This window comes from Zingiber officinale, chromosome 8A, assembly GCF_018446385.1.
Source record: "Zingiber officinale cultivar Zhangliang chromosome 8A, Zo_v1.1, whole genome shotgun sequence".
NCBI classification, from domain to species: Eukaryota; Viridiplantae; Streptophyta; class Magnoliopsida; order Zingiberales; family Zingiberaceae; genus Zingiber; species Zingiber officinale.
Genome location: NC_056000.1, coordinates 66,945,443 through 66,961,676, shown reverse-complemented (window position 1 = coordinate 66,961,676; position 16,234 = coordinate 66,945,443). Strand labels below are relative to the sequence as shown.

The 16,234-nt window shown below is 37.2% G+C and overlaps 4 non-coding genes across 4 annotated transcripts; all 4 read left to right on the top strand.

The window, feature by feature from the left end:
* Positions 1-6,849: 6,849 nt before the first annotated feature.
* Positions 6,850-7,009, top strand: LOC122013010. Its single transcript, XR_006120399.1, has one exon. It is a non-coding gene; the product is annotated as a U1 spliceosomal RNA (small nuclear RNA).
* Positions 7,010-8,356: 1,347 nt separating this feature from the next.
* On the top strand, positions 8,357-8,512 carry LOC122013032. The gene has a single exon (XR_006120418.1). It is a non-coding gene; the product is annotated as a U1 spliceosomal RNA (small nuclear RNA).
* A 1,231-nt stretch (positions 8,513-9,743) lies between these two features.
* Positions 9,744-9,903, top strand: LOC122013005. The gene has a single exon (XR_006120393.1). It is a non-coding gene; the product is annotated as a U1 spliceosomal RNA (small nuclear RNA).
* Positions 9,904-11,292: 1,389 nt separating this feature from the next.
* Positions 11,293-11,448, top strand: LOC122013028. The gene has a single exon (XR_006120415.1). It is a non-coding gene; the product is annotated as a U1 spliceosomal RNA (small nuclear RNA).
* The last annotated feature ends 4,786 nt before the right edge of the window (positions 11,449-16,234 follow it).

Below are 16,234 nucleotides of genomic sequence, written 5' to 3'. Positions count from 1 at the left end.
CGTGCCTCTTATTTTATGCTTTTAATTATTGCTTTTCTATTTTATATGCAAGTGTTAGCTTAAAGAGTTCGATGAAGGGTTTGTTTTCTTTTTGTGTTAGTAGGATATCCAACAACCCCCTCCTAGTCTGCCCAACAGTCCTACAGTAAGGACAGTAGAGCGGCACAAGATTTCCTACTTAGTGCATCTGCCACTTTGTTCGCCTTCCCTGGATGATAGAAAATTTCACAGTCATAGTCTTTGATCAGTTCAAGTCATCTTCTTTGTCTCATGTTCAGGTCTTTTTGAGTGAAGAAATACTTCAGACTCTGGTGATCTGTGTAAATCTTGCACTGAGCTCCATATAAGTAATGCCTCCAAATCTTGAGAGCGAAGTCTACCGCTGCTAACTCAAGGTCATGAGTAGGATAGTTTTTCTCATAATCCTTGAGTTGTCTCGAGGCATAAGTGATGACATTGCCATTCTATATCAGTACGACCCCGAGTCACAATTTAGAAGCATCACTGTAAATATTGAAGCTTTCGTTATTCCCTGGGAGAGTCAAGATTGGGGCACTGGTTAGTCTCCTTTTCAATTCAGTGAAACTCTTCTCACACTCCTCTGTCCATTCATACTTTCGGTTCTTTCTGGTAAGTGATGTTAATGGAGTGGCAATCCTTGAGAAGTTCTCTACAAATTTCCTGCAGTAGCCTGCTAACCCAAGGAAACTCCTGATTTCACTAACATTCTTGGGTCTATTCCAGTTACTCACAACTTCTATTTTTTTCGGGTCTACTATAACCCCATCCTTGGAAATAATGTGACCTAGGAAGGACACTTGATTGAGCCAGAATTCATACTTGGAAAACTTTGCGTACAGCTGGCTCTGCTGAAGAATTTGTTGTACTGTCCTCAGATGTTCAGCATGTTCTTCCTGAGTTCTGGAGTATATAAGGATATCGTCTATGAAGACGATTACAAACTTGTCCAAATATGCTTTGAATACTCTATTCATCAGATCCATAAACATAGCAGGAGCATTCGTCACTCCAAAAGGCATAACTACAAACTCGTAGTGGCCATACCTCGTTCGGAATGTCGTCTTCGGCACATCAACAGCTTTCACTTTAACTTGATGATATCTGGACCGCAAATCTATCTTGGAAAAGACTATGGCTCCCTTTAACTGATCAAACAGATCATCAATTCTCGGCAGGGGATACTTATTTTTAATGGTTACTTTGTTCAACGCTCGGTAGTCCACACACATTCGCATAGACCCATCCTTCTTCTTTACAAACAACACCGGAGCTCCCCATGGTGAGTGACTCGAGCGAACAAAATCCTTGTCAAGAAGCTCCTGTAGTTGTCCCTGAAGTTCTTTCAATTCTACCGGAGCCATGCGGTAAGGTGCTTTTAAGATTGGATGGATACCAGGAATGAGTTCAATCTCAAATTCAATTTCCCTATCCAGATCTAAGCCTGGCAACTCATCCAGAAACACTTCTGGATAGTCACATACAACTCTAAGTTCCTCTAGCTTTTGATCTCTTTCTTGCTGGATATTAACCACATGAGCTAGGAACCCAGAACATCTATCGGCTAACATTTTCTGAGCTTTTATGGCCAATAAGAATTTCTGGGTTCTCTTCCTTGACTCTCCAATGAATTCAAACTTAGACTCTGCCTCAGGTTGGAACAGGACTCTTCACTTACGACACTCGATGGAAGCACCATACTTGCTCAGAAAGTCCATCCCAAAAATAACATCATAATCCGACATGTTCAGCATTATCAGATCGCTATATAGTTTTCTATCTGAAATTTTGACCGGCACAGCCCGTAGCCAGTGCGTAGATGTCATTATCTCTCCTGAGGGTAGCGTTGTCAAGAATTGTCTGTGTAGGACCTCTGAGGGTATACCGATTCTTTTAGCAAATATTATCGAGACAAACGAATGGGTTGCCCCAGTATCAAATAGCACAGTTGCATATAGATTAAAAATGTGTATCTGACCTGTGACAACAGTGGAGGCGTTTGCTACCTCCTCTCTGGTAAGGGAGAAAACTCGAGCATTAGTAGCACTTGGTAGAGCCTCTAATCTACCTTGACTAACATAAGGTCCTTCCAACGCGGCCTTCATCTAGTGTAATTGTGCCTGCTTGTCTCCATACTGAATAGGTTGTGCTGGAGGTAGGTGGATCTTGGTCGGGCAATACTTGGCTATATGCCCCTCTTGACCGCACGTATAACAGCCACTAGTGCCCTTGTGACAGATTCCAGGGTGCATCTTTCCGCACGTGAAACACGTGGCATACTTAGGCTGCTTGCTTACAGATCCTCCCTTCTTATTACTCCACTACTTTCTCTTGGAGCTCCCCTTCCAGGTTGAACCTTGGCCTTGAGTTTTCTGAGTGCAAGAACTCCCTTGACCTTTGTTCTCAATCTGTACCGGCTTCTGCTGCTTGATGCTGCTCAGGTAATGCTCCATGATCAGGGGACTACTAACCAGCTCTTCTGCGATCTGCGGTCTATTTATTCTTCTAGCCACATTCAAAGCTATCTCTGGCCTCAGCATCTTGAGCATTAGACTCACCCTTTCTCGTTCCATGCTGACCAGCTCGGGGCATAAGCGAGCTAGTCTATTGAACTTCTTCACGGCTTTGTCCACTGATAAATCTCCTTGCCAGAATTCCATGAATTTATCGTAGTGTTTGTTCGTGACTCGCATATGGAAGAACTCTTCGAAAAACTTGGTTTCGAAGTTAGACCAGGTCATTTGATCCACTTTTCATTTTGCCTTGACCTGTTCCCACCATATTCTTGCATCACCAGTAAAGCAAAAGGATGCACACTTAATCTTTTCTACCTCTGGCTAATCCAGTAGCTCCATTATACTCTCCAGGGTTTTGAACCATGCCTGAGCATCCCACGGTTCATTGGTGCCAGAGAAGCTCTCTGGTTTCAGTTTCTACCATTGGATGAGGTATGCTTCTTGCCTCACTACCTTTGTTGATGTTACTGGTGTAACTGATGGAACTTCGACCGTAGTAGGTGTCACCATATTGGCTTCCGGTGGGACCACTGGAGGAGCTTGCTGGTTAGCAGTCAAGGTGGCAATAACCTGCAGCTACTCTGCCAATTGTCTTTGTAGTTGAGCTACTACCTCTAAAAGGTTGGGCTGGGGTGTAGACTCATTTCCCACTGGTTGAGGTTCAATAACTCTCGGCTGTCTAACTGGTCGTCCTTTGGCCATTCTACATATCATAAGGTAGACCAGTGAGACATATGTCAGCCCATACTCATTCCTACTTGCTATCATTACTGCTTTCATGTGTAAGCACGCTAAATCTTAACAAGCATTTCTTACAAATCATAATAGAAGTAAAATGTATAAAAGTTATGAGCAAGTACTTTTTTACTTGGAAGCTACAGGATCAATGCTTGAGGTGTGTGATGGAAGGATGGAACTCGCTCTGATACCAAACTAAAATGCCCTACATTACTCATACCGTTAAACTACAGGACAAACGTTACACTTTCCTAATTCATCTAAATTTTTGGCATTCTTACCTGTTACAGGCTGCTTAGTCCATGGATCTATTCTAACATGCTACGACTAGTAGGACTTGACTTGTAGCCATGTAGGGTCGAAGGGAGTCGGAAGCTTCTAGCGGGTCTGGGTCGTGTGGCCCTGATAGGTGTTGTACTCTCAACTGATACAGGGCACAGACATGTGAGGGTTGCATGGTCGTGACCCTTGGTAGAGGATGGAAGGGGCATGACCGTGTGACCCTCACATGGCCGTGTCACTTCGGCCGAGAGAAGGAAAGACACGACCGTGTGGAATCACACGGCCGTGTAGCAATGGCCGAGAGGAGGAGGTGTCCGGCCGTGTGATCCCACACGGCCATGTCACCTCGGTCGAGAGGAAGAAGGGCATGACCATGTGCTTCCACACGACCATGTAGCATTGGCCGAGAGGAGACAGCGCGAGGTCGTGCGAATCCGCACAGCCATGCCACAGGCCGTGCGGAGGCTCCCCCTTCGCTATTGAAAAAGCTTGTTCTCCTCTTTTTCACTTTCACTTGCCATCCAAAATTCTGCCAAGCCGTCAATTCCTTCATAACCAATTTATGCCAGTATTTTATATAAAATGGAGAGAAGAAAACAAAACTAAAGTTCTACATGTTCCCCCACAATAACGAATTCTCGGATCTCTTTCCATTGTTCCGCCACACACACACCCCCAAGCACCGCTCCTGCTGCCTCCTCCTACTCGAGCTTTCCTTTACCTTTATCTGCAGTACAAGGAAATGCAAATCTATAAGCGGATGCTTAGTAAGTACCATCTACTCACAAAATGATACATAATCAAAGGACATGCTTTTCAAATTAGTAGAAGAAAAATGCAACGTTGTAAACATGCTTTTGCCAGTAGATCACACTAAAATCATACTTCGGAAATATGTACATGACATGTATTTTCAAACCAGTTTATCATGCAAACTGACAACTAAAAACCATGCTAGTCACGAAATAAAAATAGACATCTTGGCATTCTATTGAGTTTGTCACTGTTGCACTACATAACTCAATTCTCAACTTAGGAAACTTCCACAAGACAAACCATGAAGTTTAAAACTTTGTATATAATCACTTGCTTGGGCCCGACATTGTACCATTTTACGTGCATCCTTAATAAGATCCGAGGTAGCTAATCCCGAACCCATTAAGGCACTACTAGGCGGTCTAGGAGCCTAGGGGCGATCTAGGAGCCCACCCAAGGACCTTGTGTCCAGTACATGCCTTTCTAAAGTAAAATACATCTTTTTAACTATTACTTTCTTGTACTTGCACTTGCTTGGCATTTAACCAAACACCTTATGTGCGCTTAATTGCCCCACACTTATAGGGAAGCACTTTAGGCACTTGATTATACTTCTTAGTCCCAAAACTTAATGGAAAGCAAACCAAGATAACCCAAGCATGCTCTTAATCCCAAAACGTTATAAGGCATCTTACATATCATAGCATCTATCTCCTTTAACATACAATACGTTTAAAACGTTCTGATCTCCTTTAACATGCAACACATTTAAAACATATCATATCATGTATTAACGAAGCTACTCATACTGCAGGTGAGAGGTACTTACTTCTTTCGCTAGATCTTACGATTATAAGGTGCAAGGAAGACGCCAAGATCTGCCCTCGTATGCCTTAATCTCTGAGTCACCCTCCTTTTGCGTACTACCTCCTTGGAAGAAACCCTCCCCTTAGATTCCCTCCTTATAAAGCTTTAATACTTTGAGCCCTAGGTTTTCTTGGCCGAAACTTGAGAGGAAGGAGAAGAGGATTCGGCTAGAGAGGAAAAAGGAGGTGGAAGCTTAGGTTTTGATCTCATCCAACCCCTTTTAAACTAAGTGGAAGTTGGAGCATCTCTTCGAACATAATCCACATATAAGGAATTGTTTCATATTGCTCATGTGATGCTTTACCACCACGTAATGGCTACTTAAACAAATCTCAAGCAAGAGGTCTCGGGTTTAAATCCTATCCCAGGTTATTTATGCATATATTTTTATTTCTTTTCTCTTCTTCTATTTCTTTTTGCACATTGTAAAAATAAGGGAAATTTACGAGCAGTATACGCACGACCTCTATCCAATTAGTTAATTAGGTTAATAGTGTTGGTGAAATAATACGTCTAAGTGTTTGAGTTCAATGAGAGGTTTTGATTTAATGTTGTATTTGTTGATGGGGTTTGTCAAGTTAAGTATGTAGATGAAGGTTGAGAAGTTAAACACAATAGAGAGGTCGACACAGGCCTTAACGGAATCTATTCCAGTTGATTGAATTGTCAATGAGTTAACTAAATACAAAAGCTAGCAGTTAAGGATCCCATGATCAACATTTTAGTTGATTGACAATTCAAATAACTTGACTAACATTAATGTAAGATTGTTGTTGGAATTTATTCATGACCATTTAGAGGTCTCTAAAAAAAAGTAAGGGAAGCTTGAAAAATAAGAATTCCCCTAAAACAAAAAAAAAGTGTTTATGTTCCTCATTCCACAACAAAATTTATTTTTCATTTTGAGTTTTGAGTTTTAAGTTTGAGGTTTTTAACTTCAAGCTCCATATTTGTTATGAAAGCATTTTAAAAGGTTTTTTATCTCTAAAACTTCTATAATAAAAAAGATATAATGACTGATTGAGATATAAAAACATTAAGATTTTGATCCATGATAAAAAATATTTTATATTTGTTATTTATGTTTTTTATTTTCACTACTTATTCTTAATCTTAACAAAATAGAAATGTTTTAACTTTCATATTTGCATTGAAAATATTTTCAAAACACCTCTCTAATCCAAAAAAAAAAGTAAGGGAAGCTCAAAAAAAAGAACTCCCCGAAAAAAGGTGTTTACGTTCCTCATTTCACCACAAAATTTATATTTATTTTATTATTTTATTCTTTTTTAATTTTGAGCTTAGGTGTTTAGCTTCAAGCTCCATGCATATTTGTTACGAAAGCTTTTTAAAAGATTTCTCTCTCTCAAAATTTCTATAATGAAAAAGGTATAATCACTTTTCTAAGATTGATTCACCTTGTTGAAAAATAAAAACATTAGGATTTTTATCCATGATAAAATATTTTGTGTTTTTTTTTATTTTCACTTCTTATTCTTAATCTTAACAAAATAAAAATGTTTGCAACGGAAATATTATCAAAACATCTAAGTTGCCTCTCTAATCCAAACATAATGAAGTTTTAGATTATAATTAGTCCCATATCGTTAAAATAACAAGAAGTAAAATGTCAAAGCTGCTATTAATGCATGTGGAGATGGACCTTTGCTCCATACTTACCTGGACGAAGTTTATGGGCGATCAAGAAGGCCTATGACCTAGCCCAATGACCTCCATTGCACTTTGGAGGGGCATTGGTCTACCATCTCCCCAAGTTGGGAGAGTGGACGTCATAATTTGTGGTAGTGGGGTACGCGTTCGCGCGGCCCTGCCTAAATCTCCAAATAAATTTATAATTCTAATATTATTATTATTAATTTATATTTTTCATGATCTAATCTTATTTAATCATGTTTTAGGTAAATTTGAAACCATATACACTCTTGGGTGATGTTTTGGTGCAATTATATTCAACTAGTCGAGTTGATCAAGTGGTTTTGTGCAAAATTTTGACAAGTTAAAGAAGTCCAAATAAATCAAGATAAAGAAAAGTTTACAAATAGGGAAGTTTAAGTAGGTGAAAGTTAATTAAGTAATTGATAGTGAGGTTTAACATGTATAGATAAAAGAGAGATCCATAAAGATCTTAGCAGATAAAGAAGCTTGAGTGAGGTAGGTGATAATAGGATGCTCTGCTTGAAATTAAAAAAAGGTTCTTTTTTGAGTTAAATCAACTAAAAGAGTTTTCAGTCAACTGTCAAAGGATGAGTCAATTGGCTAGTCAACTAGATTCTCAATTGAAATTGAGAATAATTATTCATTTTGACTTAAGGTCTCTAACTTTAAGCTCTAAACTTGTTACAAAAGTTTTTCTCACACTTATGATTTCATAGGCCTTTGTAAAATATTTCTTGCCTAGTTGCCTTTAAAAAGTTTCATAAAGGAGAAGGTTTGGTGGTTTTCCGAGGTTGACTTACCTTGTAAGTCCATAGAAACATTAGCGTTTTGAACGATGATAATATTTTTGTGTTTATTGTTTTATGTTTTCGTTACTTATTTTTAATATTAACAAGCACAAAATTTTTATATTTGCATTAAAAAGATTTTCCAAACCTTAAGTTTAGCCCTTCTTAATTATTAAATTAAATTATTTTGTTTATTTTAATTTTAATTTTTTTAAATAATAATTATTTTTTACATATTAGATTATTTGTTTTATTTAATCATTTTACATACATTCTTACATTTTCAAAAAAATAATATAATCTAAGAAATCCAAAAATACAACTATATTTCTTGAAAGAAGTTACTTTAAAACTATATAATTAATTAATTAGGTTAATAAAACATATACACTCACTCATGGGTGATGGGTTGTTGCAATTATACAACGAGTTCACGAATACCATCAATATCTCAAATTAGTCAATAAGGACCAACCCTACATATGCTTATACTTTTACATCTCTTTAAAAGTAATGGTAAGATCTAGGTTTATTCAATAGATTGTTTAAGAATCATTGATCCATTTAGTTGGGTTAATGAAATCCTAAACTTGGTTGTCGGTGATAAAGTTTTAGATTTTAGATAGTCCCACATTGCTAATATAGTAAGAAGGAAAGTGTGGAAGTTGCTAATGAACTTGCTCCATACTGGTACGGGTCTATGGGTGACTTGCTAGAATTGGATAGGTCTATGGGCGATCAAGAAGGCCTATGATTTATCATAATGATCTTCATTGTACTTTGGAGTGGCATTGGTCTACCATCTCCATGATTGGGAGATTGGACGTTATAATTTATGATAGTGTGGTAGTACATATAAGCGCGACCTCTATCCAATTAGTTAATTAGGTTAACAGTGTTCGTGAAATAATACTTCTAAGTGTTTGAGTTCAATGAGTGGTTTTGATTTAATGTTGTATTTGTTGATGGGGTTTGTCAAGTTAAGTAGGTAGATGAAGGTTGAGAAGTTAAACACAAAAGAGAGGTCCACACGTAGACCTTAACGGAATCCATACCTGTTGATTGAATTGTCAATGAGTTAACTAAATACTATAGTTAGCAGATAAGGATCCCATGATCAACATTTTAGTTGATTGACAATTCAAATAACTTGACTAACATTAATGTAAGATTGTTGTTGGAATTTATTCATGACCATTTAGAGGCCTAGAAAAAAAAGTATGGAAAGCCTGAAAAATAAGAATTCTCCTAAAACAAAAAAAAAGTATTTATGTTCCCCATTCCACAACAAAATTTATTTTTCATTTTTCATTTTGAGTTTGAGGGTTTTAACTTCAAGTTCCATATTTGTTACGAAAGGTTTTTGAAAGGTTGTTTATCTCTAAAAAGTCCTATAATGAAAAAGTTATAATGACTTTTCTAGAATTGATTGAGAAATAGAAACATTAGGATTTTGATCCATGAAAAAATATTTTATATTTATTATTTATGTTTTTTATTTTCACTACATATTCTTAATCTTAACAAAATAGAAATGTTTTAACTTTCATATTTGCATTGGAAATATTTTCAAAACACCTGTCTAATCCTAAAAAAAATTAAGGGAAGCTCAAAGAGAAAAAAAAAGAAGTCCCCTAAAAAAGGAGTTTATGTTCCTCATTTCACCACAAAATTTATATTTATTTTATTATTTTATTATTTTTTAATTTTGAGCTTAGGTGTTTAGCTTCAAGCTCCATGCATATTTGTTACGAAAGCTTTTTAAAAGATTTCTCTCTCTCTCTCAAAATTTCTATAATGAAAAAGGTATAATAACTTTTCTAAGATTGATTCACCTTATTGAAAAATAAAAACATTAGGATTTTGATCCATGATAAAATATTTTGTGTTTTTTTACTTTCACTTCTTATTCTTAATCTTATCAAAATAAAAATGTTTGAACTTTCATATTTGCAACGGAAATATTTTCGAAACATCTAAGTTGCCTCTCTCATCCTAACCTAATTAAGTTTTAGATTATAATTAGTCCCATATTGTTAAAATAACAAGAAGTAAAATGTAAAAGCTGCTATTATAGCATGTGGGCATGAACCTTTGCTCCATACTTACCTGGACGAGGTTTATGGGTGATCAAGAAGGCCTATGACCTAGCCCAATGACCTCCATTGCACTTTGGAGGGGCATTGGTCTACCATCTCCCCAAGTTGGGAGAGTGGACGTCATAATTTGTGGTAGTGGGGTACGCGTTCGCGCGACCCTACCTAAATCTCAAATCTCAAAATAAATTTGTAATTCTAGTATTATTATTATTAATTTATCTTTTGCATGATCTAATCTTATTTAATCATGTTTTAGGTAAATTTGAAACCATATACACTCTTGGGTGATGTTTTGGTGCAATTATATTCAACTAGTTGAGTTGGTTTTCATTTAATATTTTATTTGATTGAGGTTTGTCTATTGAGGGGCAAAAATTTGACAAGATAAAGAAATTCAAATAAATCAAGATAAAGATAAGTTGACAAATAGAGAAGTTTAAGTATGTAAAAGTTAATTAAGTAATTAATAGTGAAGTTTAACATGTATAGATAAAAGAGAGATCCACAAAGATCTTAGCAGATAGAGAAGCTTGAGTGAGGTAGGTGATAATAGGATGCTCTGCTTGAAATTAAAAAAAGAATCTTTTTCGAGTTAAATCAACTAAAAGAGTTTTCAGTCAGCTGTCAAAGGATGAGTCAATTGGTTAGTCAACTAGATTCTCAATTCAAATTGAAATTGACAATAATTATTCATTTTGACTTAAGGTCTCTAACTTTAAGCTCTAAACTTGTTACAAAAGTTTTTCTCACACTTATTATTTCATAGGCTTTTGTGAAAAATTTCTTGCCTAGTTGCCTTTAAACAGTTTCATAAAGGAGAAGATTTAGTGGTTTTCCGAGGTTGACTTACCTTGTAAGTCCATAGAAACATTAGCGTTTTGAACGATGATAATATTTTTGTGCTTATTGTTTTATGTTTTCGCCACTTATTTTTAATATTAACAAGCACAAATGTTTTATATTTGCATTAAAAAGATTTTCCAAACATCAAGTTTTGTCCTTCTTAATTATTAAATTAAATTGTTTTGTTTATTTTAATCTTAATTTTGTTAATAATAATTATTTTTTATATATTAGATGATTGGTTTTATTTAATCATTTTACATACATTCTTATATTTTAAAAAATTAATATAATCTAAGAAATCCAAAAATACAACTATATTTCTTGAAAGAAGTTAATTTAAAACTATATAATTAATTAATTAGTTTAATAAAACATACACACTCACTCATGGGTGATGGGTTGATGCTATTATACTACGAGTTCACGAATACCATCAATATTTCTAATTAGTCAATAAAGACCAACCCTACATATGCTTATACTTTTACATCTCTTTAAAAGTCATGGTAAGATCTAGGTTTATTCAATAGATTGTTTAAGAATCATTGATCCGATTAGTTGAGTTAATGAAATCCTAAACTTACTTGTCGATGATAAAGTTTTAGATTTTAGTTAGTCCCACATTGCTAATATAGTAAGAAGGAAAGTGTGAAAGTTGCTAATGAACTTTGCTCCATACTAGGACGGGTCTATGGGTGACTTGCAAAAATTGGGCAGGTCTATGGGTGATCATGAAGGCCTATGATTTAGTATAATGATCTTCATTGTACTTTGGAGAGGCATTGGTCTACCATCTCCGTGATTGGGAGATTGGACGTTATAATTTATGATAGTGTGGTAGTACATATATGCGCGACCTCTATCCAATTAGTTAATTGGGTTAATAGTGTTCGTGAAATAATACTTCTAAGTGTTTTCGTTCAATGAGTGGTTTTGATTTAATGTTGTATTTATTGATGGGGTTTGTCAAGTTAAGTAGGTAGATGAAGGTTGAGAAGTTAAACACAAAAGAGAGGTCCACGCAGACCTTAACGGAATCTATTCCTGTTGATTGAATTGTCAATGAGTTAGCTAAATACTATAGTTAGCAGATAAGGATCCCATGATCAACATTTTAGTTGATTGACAATTCAAATAACTTGACTAACAATAATGTAAGATTGTTGTTGGAATTTATTCATGACCATTTAGAGGCTTATAAAAAAAAGTAAGGAAAGCTTGAAAATTTTGAATTCTCCTAAAACAAAAAAAAACAAAAAAGTGTTTATGTTCCCCATTCCACAACAAAATTTGTTTTTCATTTTTCATTTTGAGTTTGAGGTTTTTAACTTCAAGCTCCATATTTGTTACGAAAGCTTTTAAAAGGTTTTTTATCTCTAAAAAGTTCTATAATGAAAAAATTATAATGACTTTTCTAGGATTGATTGAGAAATAAAAATATTAGGATTTTGATCCATGAAAAAATATTTTATATTTATTATTTATGTTTTTTATTTTCACTACTTATTCTTAATCTTAACAAAATAGAAATGTTTTAACTTTCATATTTGCATTGGAAATATTTTCAAAACACCTCTCTAATCCTAATAAAAAGTAAGGGTGTAAGATATCAGAAAATTTAAATAAATAGGGTTATTTGATAAATAGCCTTATAAATTTTTTTCAGAATTTTTGAAATTTTCTGGAAATTTTTCGGAGCTCGTACGACGGGTTTTGAGGGGGTGAATTAACGGGTTCAGATAAAGCCGCCTGTTTGGGATATCCGTTTAAGTCAGAAAATGTTTTATATATATATTTCCTTCTCTTTTATTTCTTCCCCCAAAACGCCGACCCGATCCTTCTTCTCCCAACCCATCGCGATCCCCGATCTCCCCTCTGCTCATGTGCTTTGCCTCTCTCGCGGATGACTCAACGCCGAGGCCGAAGGAGACTCATCGCTGGAGCTCGACGGAAACCAGCTGAGTCACCGAAGCTCGACAGTGCCGAGGAAGTCTAGGCTGGATCTGGTCGAGGGGTTCTGCTTTGGCAGATTTTTGCGACAAATTGTTGACGATCAGTTGCTAGGGCACGGTGAGGAGCCGGATCTCGCATCGTCTCCAACCGGTAGGCCTTCCCTCTCCTCCCCTCGCGCTGCTCACAGAGCAGTCTGCGCCTCCTTTCTTGCTGGAATTGAACAGTGACGCCATCGGGAGGTGATCCAGAGAGGTAAGGTTTTATCGGATCATTGTTGATTTAAGGTTTAGCTAGATTAGGGATCTTCACAGCATTGATTCTTCTTGTTCTGGTTTGGGAAAGGAATCAGATCATACTCGCGCTGGTTTTTTCCCTTAATCGGATCTTGGATCTCCTCTGCCTTGCTGTTGATTAGGGTTATGGGATTGAAGAGAAGGAGGTAAGATGAGTAGATTGTTTCTTGGACTTAGTTGGTGATAGGTTGTGTGTTGAGTTCTGATCTCTTCTTGATCCGATTAATTCCAGGGAGGTTTGTTCTGTTTGTACTATTCTGTGGGGTGTTTCCATTCTGGCAACACTCCAACCAGCAGCTCCCCTAGCTTCAGTAATCAACAGTGGCTATTAATTGAGGTATGTGTTGTGGCAATTGATACATGTTTTAAATGAATTAGGTTTATGTGTAGATTTAGGTGTAATTGATTATTTAGTAGTTAATTGTGTTTAGATTTAATTGCTTAGATTAATCTAATGGAATGATTAGGGTTAAGGCAATTAATCCTAGTCAACTATTGGATTTAATTTAAGTTTAGATTTCTAATCTAATTGATGATTAGGGATTAGGTAACTAACCCTAATTAACCGTTAGATTTAATTAGATAGGTTTAGATTGTGTTTATTAGGGGGTTGCTCTAATTTTGTTTTAGGGATTTTATTTAGCTATTCATATGGATTTAGCTAAATAAGATATATATATATATATATATATTGTTTGACGTAGGACTTTGATTCGAGACGGACGTCTCGACTTTAGATTGCTTGATTGTACCTTCTATTTGAGGCGGGTACCCTTTGACTTATCTTTTCGATATTGTCTTATGATATGTGTAGTATACATATAACTAGTAGTAATTAATAGATTTAGCACTTCCCTGGTTTTAGCTTAGATGATACTTGATACATGCTTCTACTATTATCTGTTATACATTAGTCTGGTATACTTTTATTTCTTGCCATGCGTATCTGTGTTCATAGAGATAGATATATTTATAGTGCTTCACTATACTAGATTAGTTGCTTTACATGTTTGATACGTGTCCTTGGATTCATTATACTTATATCATTGTTATATGTGATGTTCTTGGATTTATGCTGCTTATATCATGGTTATATATATGTGTTCACCTTTTTGGCACACACATATATAGAGGAGACTATGTTCAGGTATGACATACTGTAGCATCATGCACCATCCCACATGATTTCATGCTGGGCGATTGACGACTTCATTATTGTTGAGCTCGTCGGTCGGCTACATGGGCCTGCACACAACGTGACCATTGCATGGGTAGTGTCACAACACCCAGGGTGTGTATGGCAGTAGCTTTGTTAGGGCTCTGCTCGTCCGCTCATGGTTAGTGTGATTGCAGCGTGGTAGCAGGCAAGGATCCCTCCCTGTCATCGCGTACCGGGAGATGAGAGCATTGTGCTCCCTCACTATGTTTGAGGTAGGAGGACATGTGTACTCCAACAGCATCCCGTCCACTCGGTCACTCTTCAGGGGTAGTGACGGCAGAGTACACGGTGTCACAACCCTACCCACTCGGTCTCACCATTGTGTGTGAGATGGCTGACTGGCATCAGGGGTGACCAGGACATGCCATTTGCATCATATGCACAGATTGCATTTATTGTGATTATTGCATATTGGATGATGCATTTGGTTGACTGCATATGATTGACATGCATACAGGATACATGCTTATTTGCTCTAACTATTTTTATCTGTGCATGTTCATAGTCATATGCTCAAGCCTCGCATGTCACGCCCCAGAGGGGTCCCTGTCCGAAGAAATTTCGATAGCACCTCCCCTGTACGGTTGACAATATGAAGCATTTCTACAGGCATAATATACATCAGCCACAGGCGGCTGGAATATACACACAACCACGCAGTTAATAATCTCAGCCTACACGGCTGGACAAATATATCCACAACCACGCAGTTATATATATATTTCTATCAGCCCACTCGGCTGAAACCAAAAACTAACACAGCGAAAAATACATAAAGACAAGTCCATACAGCGAAAAAGACACTGCTAGCCGGCTAGGCTTACACTACACAACAACACAACACCCCGGAAACAAAACCGGAACACACAAAGCCAAATACATACATCTCATATACCAAGATAAAATAACAATAAAACGGAGGTATGTCTTTTGATGTGACGTGGGGACCAGCAGACAGGATGCTCCAAGCGACACCATAAATAACCTGGTACCTGAAAAGATAGTGTCAACGGGGGTGAGTTCAACAACTCAGCGAATACCAATGGACATGAGTAGTAAGATATATCTAACAGCAACAAAAATGGAATACAGCTTCCTAATCATATATAGGGAATATGTAAAACTGAAAGGTAACTAAGGAAGCTGTACTCACCAGGAACTCCTATCCAGACAAAAGGGTCATCAAACCGAAAGTGTCAATAATCATGTATGCAGGTCAAAAGTATGCATCCAACCAAAATGCAGCAACCAAATGCAGCAAACACAATCATAAGAATATAAATGCATCAATGCATATGATGCTAATGATGTGTCCTGGTCACCCCTGACGCCAGTCAGTCATCTCACACACAAATGGTGAGACCGAGTGGGTAGGGCTGTGACAACCGTGCACTCTGTCGTCACTGCTCCTGATGAGTGACCGAGTGGATGGGATGCTGTCGGAGTACTCCTGTCCTGTGACCCCAAATCATAAATGGGGGAGCTCAATGCTCTCATCTCCCGGTACACGATGACGGGGAGGTATCTCTGCCGGCTACCACGCTGAGTCACCTGACCAACGGAGCCAAACAGAGTCCACCATCTGCCGGCTACTACACTGCTACACTAAATGCCAGCGGAGCCAAACAGAGCGGAACTGTCTGCCGGCTGCCACGCTGAGTCCTCAGACCAACGGAACCACCACACACCTGTCTGATATACCACTAATCCATGAGTGGTGGTGTGTGCAGTACATGTAACTGGCGATGTGCTCAACCATAGTGGAGCCGACAATCGCGCAGCATGCAATCATGATGCATGACACTAAGCATAGTCATAAACTGATCAACATAACCATATCCATATATGTATAATATGGGTACCACAGTATCAGTGAGTCAAATCCACGAATCTAGGGTATACAGATCCTCTATGGTATAACAACCTAGATCCTAAACATATCCTCCTTCCATAACATATGTACCAACAATATACACAGATCAAAGAATCAGAGTCTAGGTACACGAATCATATATGATATACAAATAGAGGTACACAAGTCAGGTATGGTATAAAAACCTAGGTATCAGATAATCTAGATACACCTGCCAGAAATAAAATCCAGAACCTAGTCCTAACCTCAGTAGAGCATGGTATGTCACTTACTCTAGGAACTAAGGTACTCATGGTAATACAGTACTCA